Consider the following 14,130-nt stretch of genomic DNA (forward strand, 5'->3'; position numbering starts at 1 on the left):
GATAATATCTAATATATACAAAGAACTCAAGAAGGTAGAACCCAGAGAACCAAATAACCCCATTAAAAAGTGGGGTATGAAGCTAAACAAAGAATTTTCCCATGAAGAACTTCAGAGGTCTGAGAAACACCTTAAGAAATATTCAACATCATTAATCATTAGGGATATGCAAATCTAAAGAACCCTGAGATTTCACCTCACACCAGTCAGAATGGCTAAGGTCAAAAACTCAGGAGACAGCAGGTGTTGGCGAGGATGTGGAGAAAGAGGAACACTCCTCCACTACTGGTGGGATTGCAAGATGGTGCAACCACTTTGGAAATCAGTCTGGCGGTTCCTCAGAAAACTGGGCATGACACTTCCTGAGGACCCTACTATACCACTCCTGGGCATATACCCAGAGGATTCTTCAGCATGCAATAAGGACACATGCTCCACTATGTTCGTAGCAGCCCTATTTGTAGTAGCCAGAAGCTGGAAAGAACCCAGGTGTCCCTCAAGGAAGAAATGGATACAAAAAATGTGGTATATTTACACAATGGAGTACTATTCTGCCATTAGAAACAATGAATTCATGAAATTCTTAGACAAATGGATGGAGCTGGAGAACATCATACTAAGTGAGGTAGCACAGTCTCAAAAGATCAATCATGGTATGTACTCACTGATAAGTGGAGATTAGCCTAGAAACTTTGAATACCCAAGACATAATCCACATATTAAATAAGGTCCAAAAAGAATGGATGAGTGGCCCCTGGTTCTGGAAAGACTCAGTGCAACAGTATAGGGGAATACCAGAACAGGAAAGTAGGAAGTGGTAGATGGGGAACAGGGTGAGGGAAGAGGGCTTATGGGACTTGAGGAGAGTGGGGACCCAGAAAAGGGATATCATTTGAAATGTAAATAAAAAATATATCAATAAAGAAAAAATTTAAAAAAATAAAAAGAAAGAAAGAAAGAAAGAATAATAATAAAAAAGAAAAGACCTTGAATTTAATGATAAATTAGGTAGAGGGGTAGAGTGACATGCTTTTAATCCAAGCATTTGGGAGGCAGGAGGATCGAGTTCAAGATCACCCTAGTACAGAGTTCAGATAGCCAGGGATCCTGAGAAAACTGTCTTGAAAAGTGTTACCACAAATCAAAAGCATACCAGAACAATTTATCCATAACCTGTGACACTACATTATACAGGCTAGCAAAAAATTGAAGTCGGGCAATTTTACAGTATTCTAAGGCATGGTGGCTTTTTCTTTAATCTAAACTGAGGCCATCTCTATAGTTGAGTATCAGGACAATTTTGAGACACTGATGCCAAAAAAAGCAAGTTAAACTCCTGTAAATTACAACAAAGGAAAATGGAAGTATGCAGAAGTTAAGAATTTAGAAAGTAAAGCCCATTTAGTCTTACCACTTGGGAAGCAGAGGCAGGTGGAAAAAAGACAAAGAAGTCAAAGAGAAACCCTGGGTCAAAATTAAGAAACGGGTAGGGAGGGCTGAACAAATGTGATCAAGTCGTTGTTTGACAATGTTACAGGGAAACCTGATCATGTGCACAGTCATGCTAGTTAGGACACTGACATTAGTGCATTTAGCACCCTAACTGTGAAAACTCAATAACCATGGACGTGGAACATGTACCAGGGCACTCTGGCTAATCTTCTGACACAAACTGAATTGAAGAAATATTTGCAACTGGATGTTTATTGCAGCACTCCCAAGTATCCACTGTGGGATGCCTAAGGAAATAGCTCACGATCAAGTTTACAGTCACTGAAATGGTGACCTGCTGCTTTAAGGTCATGATTGCATTCACTCTGCTCAGTCTGTACAGCTGTGTCAGTTCACCACAACCTTCACAGAACAGAGCACCCTCAATGGCTTGGCAAAACAATCCGTTTCCATACAGCCCACAAAAAAGTGTACAAGAATCAACTCTGCAGGCCATACCAGATGCTGTTCTGAACACTAGACTGATTAACAGGAACAGCCAGGGCCATGGAGACCCCATCTCAAACATCCCAGTACTAATACTGTGCATTTTCTTCTTGTCTCTGCCTTTTCTGGATGTTTACCACATCTAGTTTTCATTCTCAAGTCTTGTGTCACTGGCCCTAAAAATAAAATAAAAAAAAAAACCATAAAAACAAAGAAACACAGGCATTACATTACTGCCAAAATTAAAACAGAATACAACAGTCCTTTGTAATGGTCCATTCTCAGAAGCCAGATCCATAGTTGTGGTTTTTCAACAGGAATTCAGGTTCGGGATAAGATCATCGTAGAATAGACCAACTTCATTAAGTTCAGCATAGGGCTGGAAAGATGGCTCAGCGGGGAAGAGCACCAACTGCTCTTCCAAAGGTCCTGAGTTCAAACACCAGCAACCACATGGTGACTCACAGCCATCCTTAAACAGATCTGATGCCCTCTTCCAGTGCATCTGAAGACAGCCCCAGTGTACTTATATATAATAATAAATATATCTTTAAAATCAAAAGAAAGTTCAGCAGAAAGCAAAATCAGAGCAACACTCACATGCACTCCTGATGTAGGATCTTTACAGGCCACGGGCATAATGGGTGGTCATTCCCTGCTGGCAGAAAGAAAGAAGTACAATGACACACTATTAATATGAACTGCATAAAAAGACTAAACAAGACTACTTCACTTAAGCACCATGGTCTCTCAGAATCCGTACTTGTCTTTAGGTCATCAACTTTGGGATATAGTTCATCACTGTTCAGACCAGGTATGCCCCACAACTTTAATTTATACACTAAGCATTCACTACAGTCATTCCAAATTAAAAAGGCAAGGGTAGTTGGCTGGCTTTGGTTTGCCAGCACTATTTCAAAATACATTTACGGGAAGCTGATTCTATTTTACAACAGTAAAAAATGTATGCTGACAAAAATATAAATCTAGGTTTCACCTTTTAAAAGAGTCAGGTTTTAATCAAGTTACTTTCTGTTACAAATTCTCTTGGATGTTTTGGGCTGCCCTCCATCTAATGAAAAGAAACAAATTTCAAGCATCACACACCACATCCTATTGCTCTAATACTTCAATTAGAAAACTAAGCTATATCGCCCTTACCTTGGCATCTTTTTGCAACTGATTTGACCACACAAACAATGATGTCACAATTGTTTAGGTGAAAGGATTCATGTGCATATAGTTGGATGTCTCCTGGGTGTCACCAGTACCTTCTGAACAGCACAAAAGGTCTAGCATATTTTTCTTCAAATCCTGCAGTGTCACAAGGTGGGACCAAGGAACCAGAAAGTAAGCAGCCTTCAACCAGGCTGCCCAGTCACAATCTCCCCGGGGCCTAGGCTCTAATCCTGAAATCTCTTTTGCTGCTGCGCATTTCCTCGAGGAAGTTTACACTGCTCCGAACCGGAGCCTCTAAATTCACTCTGTATGCCCACATTTCATTTGCTCATCCGGGCACTTAAACCACTCATCTATGGAAAAGAAGGAATGCCTAGCTTTCTACGCAGCAGCTCCCATTAGACCTTCGGTTGAGCAAAATCGAAGCTGCCCTTCCCTCTAGCACCGATTTGACGGAAGAACACGTGGGCCTTTCCTGGAGCATCGCCTGTTGGCATGCTTCGTGGTCTTTTCCTCCAGGGCAGTCCCAGGCATGGTGTGCGCCTGTTGCATGCAAGTACGGTTCTATGCCCGCTCCCATAGTCTCTGCACCACCTGTCCCTTCTGAGTCTGGGAGCCCACTCAGCTTGACTTGGCGTGAGAGTGGCACCAGATTTCAAAGGAAGAACAGCAGTTGGAGGTGAGGTCACCTCCAGCTTCCAGCCTAGTTGGTTGGCACAGATAGTTGGCTGCTAGGAGTGGCCTTGACATCACCCTAACTCTAACCCCTGTGGCAGGGGCACCTATGAAGGGACCTTGGGGGGCAGAACTATTCAGGTGAAACCGAACAGCCCTGCATTTATCCTTCATGCATTCTAAGGTGCTGCTGATCTACAGAGGGCCACACTGTGGAGTGCATGCTATCCAATGCTTGCTTGGGTGCCCAGCCAGGTCCCACCTGACCCCAACCCTCCCTGCAACCACACTTGAGGGACAAATATGCTGTCAATATCCTCAGAAGTTAAACATTCTGTTTCAAAGAGCGGGTCAAAAGCCACCAATTGGCCTAAGGTCACACAAATATATTTGGTATTTTAAAGTTTCCCTCTACTAAAATAGCTGCAGAAAAAATCTTAAGAGAATATTTCAAATGTCAAACATAAAATTCAAAGTAATGCCTCAATAATTTGTATGTATGAGCGAATCTACGGATACATATACTACATTTGGATATTTTAACATTTGGCAACCTGGGTCTATTTCCTAGTATTTTTTCTCAGAGAAGGGGGCTTACGGGACTTTCTGGGAGTGGGGGGGGGCTAGGAAAGGGGAAATCATTTGAAATGCAAATAAAAAATATATCGAATAAAAAAATAGTGTATGCATTAGCTGTCAGTTTACAATATGTGAGGAGCACCTCTGGTTTTGTGCATTGCTCTTTATTTGGCTTAGAGCAAAGCCTGTGGTGAAGTAGGTGTCAGTAATTTTTAAATGAGTGTGAAGGCTTTCAGAAAAAAACTGGAGTAGATTTCAGCAAAAGGTAATAGTAAAGATGAAATTTCTCATAGGTGAAAAAACTTACTAGTCTTATATATTTATTCTTTCACAAAATTGCTTATGTACACCCTAAATGTAAATATTTTTCACTTTGCTTTTTAAAGGACTTAAGTAAATAAGGATATTGTGGGGGATCCTTTGTGGGGCTCTTGAGAGGAATCTGACATTGGCCAAGGACAAAGAAATGGGCTTCAGGCAGGAATGACATTAGGCCATGACAAAGAAATAAGTTCAGCCAGGAATCTGAAATTAGGGCATGACAAGGAAGTAAGCTTAGGTAAGAATCTTAATCTTAAATTGGAACAAAAGTAGGCTTCAGGCAGGAATATGACTTTGGGCTAGGACAAAGTAGGCTCAGATATTTTGATCATCCTGATAAGCCCTTAGAAACAGTGATCACAGGAGTTGGTGGTTTAGTTACTGGGGAGCTCTGTGGGTAGTGGTTGGTACATATTATTGTTGTTCCTATGGGACTGTAAACCTCTTCAGCTACTTGGGTCCATTCTCTTGCTCCTCCATTGGGAACCCTATGCTCAGTCCATTGATTGGTTGTGAGCCATGGGTATTTTGATGCCCCAGCGAAGAAGACTACTTTGGTCTACTTTTTTCTTGAACTTCATAGAGATGACATTTTTATAGCCAGCATGATATGCAGTGTTTGGAGTATCAACTTATTTAATCAATTTCAAGCTGTACACTATGGACAACAGCACACAATAATAATAATAAAATTAAATTTATAGGCAGACAGCAAGAGTTATTACACAGAGTAACTGTTTCAAATAAAAATAAAAATAAAAAATAAATCATGCCTGGCCATGGTGGCATATGATTTTAATCCTAGCATTTGAGCACTTGGGAGGCACAAATAGGGAGATCTCTGAGCTTGAGGCCAGCCTAGTCAAGAGAACAAATTCTATAACAGCCAGGGCTACATGGAGAAACCCTGTCTCTAACCCAGGTTCCCTCCCAATGAAAAATGAGAAACATCCAGAAAAATGACCTGAGGGAATGCTTTGTTCTCAAACTTAAGATAGTCAAGCAATTTGCTACCAAGTATTTGAAATCACTTAATAATAACCAGAGGATGGTAAGTACTGCAATTAAATATCCTTCAAGAGTTCATTTCCTATAGTAAACTTTCAGATAAGATCTTTATTGTTATAATTATTCCAATAAATATTAATTGAGTTTTGATATAGGCAGTGTGTTTCAAACTTGATATTGTTACCTTAAAGCCAGGCTGGAGAAAGGGCACTGTCATTAGCAGCTGATCCCACAATGTCACTCCCAGTGCATGTCACAATTTCAACTCTACTGGAGCAATCCTCCTCTCATAGCTACTGGCTCACATATAGCGTATACTTATAAGTAAAAATAAATGTAAGGAGAAACATACCAAAGTCTTTGACCTTCCCAAAGCAATCAATATGAAGTTTCCATAAATTGTGACCAGACAGAATTTAAGAATTAGTGCAAATGGGGCTAGTGAGATGGCTCACTGAATAATGGTGCTTGCCATGAGAATGGGGTGATCTCAATTCAAATCCTGAAACCCATGTAGAGATTGAAGGGGAGAATAACCTTCACAGAGCTGCTCTCTGATCACCATACATGCATGGGGCCTGCATGTTCACACACACATCATGCGCAGATGCATACAGTAATGATAATAAATGAATAAAAGTCATTTGGGTAAGAGATTATGAGGAGCAGCACATCAAATGTTTGCTATAGAAAGAAGGTAGGGAGTAGAATTACATACTGTAAAAGTCTGTTTCAAGTACTGTGCCTCTGGGCTACATTTCAAGTCTGTGGTGTGCATTTGGTTCTTTTAAAATATACCTGCTCATGTATGCACATGTATGTGGATGATGAAGTGTTGTCCCCAAGAACTCCATTTCTTTCCTTTGACATAGGGTCTGTAACTATCTGGAGCTCACAAATGAGTCAAGACTGGCTGAGCACAAGGAGTTTCCAGCTCCCAGCTCTGAAACTATAAGCATGTGCCACAATGAACATCATTTTTATGTGGTTCTGGGAATGAATCAATCTCAGGTCCCTGGATTGCAAAGCAAATGCTTTACTGAGCTATAACCACAGCCACAGAATTAGGATTTTAAGGTTATTAGATGTCATCCTCAAAATGATTTGTGTATGTCTTTTTAATCTTTTTCTTAAAATGGCTTATTTGTTTCATCATAAATAAATAGGTAAATTAATAAACACAACAAACTGTAGCTATCTACAGACATGCCAGAAAAGGGCACTAGATCTTATTATAGATGCTTGTGAGCCACTGTGTGGTTGCTGGAAACTGAACTCAGGACCTCTGGAAAAGCAGTCAGTGCTCTTAACTGCTGAGCCATCTCTCCAGCCCCGTAGTTTAAATCTTCTGTGTTAGCTTTCATCGCAATAACAAGAGAACTTAGATCAGTGGTTTTGAACTTGTGAGTTGAGACCCATATTTACATTATGACTTATAACTAGCAAAAATATGAATTAGCAGTGAAAATAATTTTATGGTTGGAGGATCACCACAACATGAGAAACTGTATTAAAAGGCTGCAGAATTAGGAAGGGTGAGAACAACTGATTTAGATTATCAACCTTTTTAAAAGAAATGAATCATTTGGGTCATGGTTTGAAGGCTCTAGTGCATAACTAGTTGCTGCATTGCAATGGGCATATAGCAAGGCTGGGGATTATGTTGGAAGTGCATAACAGAGCAAAATTATTTACCTGATGGCCAGAAAATGAAAAAGAAGACAAAAAAACCAGAGTCCCAGAGTCTCTAAGAGTACACCTTGACTGACCTAAAGGCCTGTTCAGCTGCTTCTTAATATTTCAACCATGGACTGGGAAATGTTCATTGTCAACTTGGTAGGATATAGAATGATATAGACATGGGATATAGATATGGGTAAATGTTTGAGATATAGGTGTAACTGTGAGGATGTTTCCAGAGAAGTTGAACAGGTAGAGAAGATTACCACAAATATAGATGACATCCACCCCTAGGGAGTGGGGCTCTCGAACAGAAAAAAGGGAAAACTAACTGGGCAGCAGTGTTCATTCCTGACTGTGAAGGTGATATGTCCAAGTGCTTCACACTTCTGCTGCCACTACTGGAGCCATTTTTTCCATCACCATTTCTCCTAATTGATAGATTATATCCTCAAAGCAGGAGCCAAAATAAATGCTTCCTTAAATTGCTTCATTTGGGTAATTTGTCAGAGAATTGGAAAAGTACAACCACCTTCCAGTATTGCCAACAGATGACCAGCCCTCTCATACATGGGGTTTTGGGAGACACTGAATATCCAAACTACTGCATCCTGCTTTAAAAACGAGAAAGATGCATGGAGATCTGAGTTAACTAATGCCTCAAAATTACTGAGATTCCAGCCCCATAACCATGCCATCAGAGCATGCTGTTGGTGACATCATGGTAAGTACTGATGGTGAACAGTGGGAACAGAAAAGAGGCAGAGTGGACCCTGGCACTGACAAGAATGACAGCCCCAGTGACTTATAGAAATTTAAGACCAAGATCAAGAGGATGAAATAGTTTTGCTTTCATTACATTTTAGAAAGTTTATATATTCGAATGTGTACAGGTGCTTTACCTACTTGTAGGTCTGTGTGCCATGCACATGCAGTGCCTGCAGAGGCCAGAAGAGGGGGTCAGAATCCCTATGACTGCAGTAACAGGTCCTTGTGAGCCACTCTGTGGGCCCTGGAAAGTGAATCCAAGTCCTGTAGAAGAGCAGCTAGTTGCTTTAAACAGCTGAGCAACCTTCCCTTTTGTTGTATTTCAGAATTCATATGGCTTTATTTGCCCATCTTGCCATTAGAATTGTAAACTGAACTCCAAGGGAAAAGTAAGGACCATAGAAAGCTTAGTGAACAAATGCTAATTAGAGATTATAAGAACTAATACAATAACAATGCCCTGGGATTAGTACTTTAGTGTGTACAGATGTCTTGCAGTAGCCAGCCTTGAGAAACATAGGACTTATAAGAAGTGGTTATACCCTTCAGGTTTCTGTCTGTGCCTGGAGCAGATCCTATGCTACAGTGCTCCATACACAAATACCTCTGGGAGAGAGCTGGTCTCCCAGGAGTTCAGACACACCTATAAGCACTGGTAAGACAAACAATTCTGCTCAAATTTCTTGCCCAAGAGGGACCTGCCCAGAAGCATCAGGACACAGGAACTAAGGAACAGCCAGAGACAGTATCCTTCTGGTTTCTGTCTGCACCCCTGAGATGACTGTGTGCCATAGCTCTCCCTACCCAAATTCCTCCTGGAGAGAACTGGTCTACCAGAAGTACTGACACACACACTTGCTGGAGGGACAAGCCACACTCAGAGATAGCAAGACCAACTAACACATATGTTGAGAGGCAAGGGTAAGAACATAAGCAAGAGAAACCAAGGTTTTTTGGCATTAGCCAAACACAGCTCTCCCATCACAGTGAGCCTTGAAAACCCCAACACACCAGGAAAGCACGACTCTGATTTAAAGTCACATTTCATGATGATGAGAGAAGACTTTAAGAAGGACATAAATAGCTCCCTTAAAGAAATACAGGAGAAGACAGGTGAAGAGCTAGAAGCCCTTAAAGAGGAAACATTAAAATCACTTAATGAATTACAGGAAAACACAACCAAACAGGTGAAGGAATTGAACAAAACCATCCAAGATCTAAAAATGGAAATAGAAACAATAAAGAAATTACAGAGAGCCAACTCTGGAAATAGAAAACCCAGGAAAGAGATCAGGAGTCATACATACAAACATAATCAGCAGAATAGAAGAGATAGAAGAGATAACCTCAAGTGCAGAAGATACTACAGAAAACATTGACATAACAGTCAAAGAAAGTGCAAATGCCAACTGCTTCTAACCTGAAACATCTGGGAAATCCAGGACACAATGAGAAGACCAAACCTAAGTATAAGAGGTATAGACGAGAGTGAAGATTCCCAACTTAAAGGGCCAGTAAATATCTTCAACAAAATTATAGACAAACCTTCCCAGTCTTAAAGAAAGAGATGCCCATAAACATACAAGAACTCCAAATAGATTGTACCAGGAAACAAATTCCTCCTATCACATAATTGTCAAAACACAAAATGCATGAAACAAAGAAAGAATATTAAAAGCAGTAAGAGAAAATGGTCAAGTAACATATAAAAGCAGACCTATCCAAATTATATCAGACTTCTCACCAAAGACTATGAAAGCTAGAAGATACTGGGCAGATGTCATACAGACCCTAAGAGAACACACATGACAGCCCAGGCTGCTATACCCAGTAAAAATTTCATTTACAATAAATGGAGAAGCCAAGATATTCCATGACAAAACAAAATTTATACAGTATCTTTTTTTTTTTTTTTTACAAATACAGCCCTACAAAAGATAAGATGAAAAAAATCAATAAAAGAGTGAAACTACACCCTAGAAAAAGGAAGAAAGAAATCATCTTTCAACAAACCCAAAAGAAGATAGCCACACAAACATAAAAATAACATCAAAAATAACAGGAAGCAACACACTATTCCTTAATATCGCTTAACATCAATGGACTCAATTCCCCAATAAAAAGACATAGACTAACAAGACTGGATATGTAAACATGACCCAGGATTTTGCTGCATACAGGAAAGGCATCTCAGTGTAAAAGACAGATGCTAACTCAGAATAAATGGCAAAATAAATTTTCCAAGCAAATTATCTCAAGAAAGAAGCGGGAGTAGCCATTCCAATATCAAATAAAATCAACTTTTAATGAAAAATTATCAGAAAGTATAAAGGTCATATGGGTTAAAGGAAAAACCTACCAAGAAGACGTCTCAATTCTAAACAACTATGCTCCAAATGCAAAGGTGCCCACATTCATAAAAGAAAGTTTACTAAAACTCAATGTACACATTCCACCTCATACAACAATAGTGAGGGATTTCAACACTCTACTCTCATCAATGGACAGATCATAGAAATACAAATTAACAGAGACACAGTGAAACTAACAGAAGTTATGAACCAAATAAATTTAAAAGATATCTACAGAACATTTCATCCTAAAAGAAAGGAATATACCTTCTTCTCAGCACCACATTGTACCTTCTCCTAACTTGACCATATAATCTGTCACAAAACAGGCCTCAACAGATACAAGAAGATTGAAATAATCCCATTTATTTCACATGATCAGATCACTACAGACCAAGGCTTCTCTTCAATATCAACAAAAACAACAGAAAACCCACATATACATGTAAGCTGAACAAAGCTCTACTCGATAACTTGGTCAAGGAAGAAGTAAAGAAGGAAATTAAAAACTCATTAGATTTTCATGACAATAAAGACAACATACTCAAACTTATGGGACATAATTGAAAGTGGTGCTAAGAGGAAAACTCATACCTCTGAGTGCCTCCAAAAAGAAACTGGAGAGAGCATATGCTAGAATCTTAAAAGTACCCTTGTAAGCTCTAGAAGAAAAAGGAAGCAAATAGACCCAAGAGGAGTAGACAGCAGGCAATAACCAAACTCAGGGCTGAAATCAACCAAGTAGAAACAAAAATGTATTATATAAAACTATCAACAAGAAAATCATCAGATATTGTTACAAGAGCCTAGATCCAACAAAACTGGAAATCTGAATGAAATAGACAATTTTCTAGACAGATACCAGATGCCAACGTAAAATTAGGATCAGATAAACCATCTAACCTGTTCCATAATTCCTAAAAAATAGAGGCACTCATTAAAAGTCTTCCCCCCCCAAAAAAAAATCCCAGGACCAGATGGGTTTAATATAGAATTCTAGCAGACCTTCAAAGAAAACTTAATACCAATACTCTTCAAACTATTCCACAAGATAAAACTGGAAGAAACAGTACCCAATTTGTTCTATAAAGCCACTAGGTTATGCTTGTACCTAAACCACAGAAATACCCAACAAAGAAATAGAACTTCACATCAATTTCCGTTATGAATAGCAATACAAAAATACTCAATAAAATTCTTGCAAACTGAATGCAAGAACACATCAAAACTATCATTTACCTTGATCAAGTAGGCTTCATCCTAGGGATGCAGAGATGGTTCAATATATGGAAATCCATCAGTATAAGCTACTACATATACAAACTCAAAGAAAAGAAACAACATGACCATTTGATTAGATACTAAAAATGCATTTGACAAAATTTAGCATCCCTTCATGTTAAAAGTTTTGGGAAGATCAAGAGTTCAAGGACCATACCAAAATATAGTGAAAGCAGAATACTGCAAACAAATAGCCAGCATCAAACTAAATGAAGAGAAATGTGAAGCGATCTCACTAAAATCGAGAACTAGACAAGGCTGCCTACTCTCTCCCTACCTGTTCAGTATAGTACTCGAAGTCCTACCAAGAGCAATTAGACAATGAAATAAGGTCAAATGGATACAAATTGGAAAGGAAAAGGTCAAAACATCACTGTTTGTAGATGATATGATAGTATACTTAATTGAGCATAAAATTCTACCAGAGAACTCCTATAGCTGATAAACAACTTCAACAAAGTGGCTGGATGTATACTTAACCCAAACAAATCAGTAGCCTTCCTATTCTCAAAGATTAAAAGGGTTGAGAAAGAAATTAGGGAAATGTTACCCTTCTCAATAGTTACAAACAATATAAAATATCTTGGTGTGACTCTAACAAAGCAAGTAAAAGATCAGTCCAACAAGAACTTCAAGTTTCTGATGGAAGAAATCAAAGATCTCAGAAGGTGGAAGATCTCACATGCTCATGGATTAAAAGGATTAATATAGTAAAAATGGCCACCTTGCTAAAAGCAATCTACAGATTCAATGCAATTCCCACCAAATTTCAACTCAATTCTTCCTAGAATTAGAAAGAGCAATTTTCACACTAATTTGGAATAGCAAAAACCTCAGGATATCAAAAACTATTCTTAACAATAAAAGGACTTCTGGGGAAATCAGTGTCTCAGACGTCAAGCTATATTACACAGCAATAGTGATAGAACCTAGCTAGTCAGCTGCAAACTAAATGTGCAAAATGCACATTTTTAGATAACAATTAGAGCAGCAATCACATTTTAATCTGATTCCCATACCAATAAAGTCACTCTCTAGTTTCTGGAATATTATAGTGCTTCTTGAACTTTTTTGTTTTGTTCTATTTTGACTCTATTTTAGTAAAATGATCTCATATACTTCTTTACTTTTTAAAGGTATATTTATTTTATTAGACTGAGTACACTGTAGCTGTCTTCAGACACAAATGATGATGGATCCCATTACAGCTGGTTGTGAGCCACCATATGTTTTCTGGGAATTGAACTCAAGACCTCTGGAAGAGCAGCCATTGTTCTTAACTGTTGAGATATCTCTCCAGCCACAGAGCTCTTTCAGTTCTTACCAAACACATTAGATGTGAATGTGAATGTAACTGACATTACTGGTCTGGAGTTGAGGGTAGGAAAATTATAACCTGGTTGAAAAACACTCTTTGTGTATGAGAGCCAGATTTTGGCCTTATTCTGTAATCAATATAAGAGTATAGCTTATACTTTAAGATCAAGAATTGACAAATGGGACCTCATAAAACTACAAAGTTTCTGTAAGGCAAAGGACACTTTCAAAAGGACAAAACAGCAACCAACAAATTGGGAAAAGATTTTCACCAACCCTACATCTGATAGAGGGCTAATACCTAATATATACCAAGAACTTGAGAAGTTAGACCCCAGGGAACCAAATAACCCTATTAAAAATGGGGTACAGATCTAAACAAAGAATTTTCACCTGAAGAAATTTGGATGTCGGAGAAGCACCTTAAGAAATGCTCAACATCATTAGTCAATAGGGAAATGCAAATCAGAACAACCCTGAGATTTCACCTCACAACAGTCAGAATGGCTAAGGTTAAAAACTGAGGAGACAGCAGGTGTTGGCGAGGATGTGGAGAAAGAGTAACACTCTTACACTGCTGGTGGGGTTGTAAGATGGTACAGCAACTTTGGAAATCAGTATGGTGGTTCCTCAGAAAACTGGACATGACACTTCCGGAGGACCCTGCTATACCTCTCCTGGACATATACCCAAAGGATTCCCCGGCATGCAATAAAGACACATGCTCCATTATGTTCATAGCAGCCATATTTATAATAGCCAGAAGCTGGAAAGAACCCAGATGTCCATCAAAGGAGGAATGGATACAGAAAATGTGGTATATTTTCACAATGGAATACTACTTAGCAATTAAAAACAATGAATTCATGAATTTTTTAGGCAAATGGTTGGTTCTGAAAAATATCAACCTAAGTGAGGTAACCCAATCACAAAAGAATACACATGAAATACAATCTCTGATAAGTGGATATTAATTAGCCCAGAAGCTCTGAATACCCAAGACACAATTAGCATAAGAAATGATTCCCATGAG

At 38.9% G+C, this 14,130-nt stretch overlaps 1 non-coding gene across 1 annotated transcript; it reads right to left on the reverse strand.

Annotated features, from left to right (window-relative positions):
• Positions 1-2,216: 2,216 nt before the first annotated feature.
• On the reverse strand, positions 2,217-2,288 carry LOC127690286 (small nucleolar RNA SNORD50). Its single transcript, XR_007979015.1, has one exon. It is a non-coding gene; the product is annotated as a small nucleolar RNA SNORD50 (small nucleolar RNA).
• Between the last annotated feature and the right edge of the window lie 11,842 nt (positions 2,289-14,130).

Source organism: Apodemus sylvaticus, chromosome 7, assembly GCF_947179515.1.
Source record: "Apodemus sylvaticus chromosome 7, mApoSyl1.1, whole genome shotgun sequence".
Classification (NCBI taxonomy): domain Eukaryota; kingdom Metazoa; phylum Chordata; class Mammalia; order Rodentia; family Muridae; genus Apodemus; species Apodemus sylvaticus.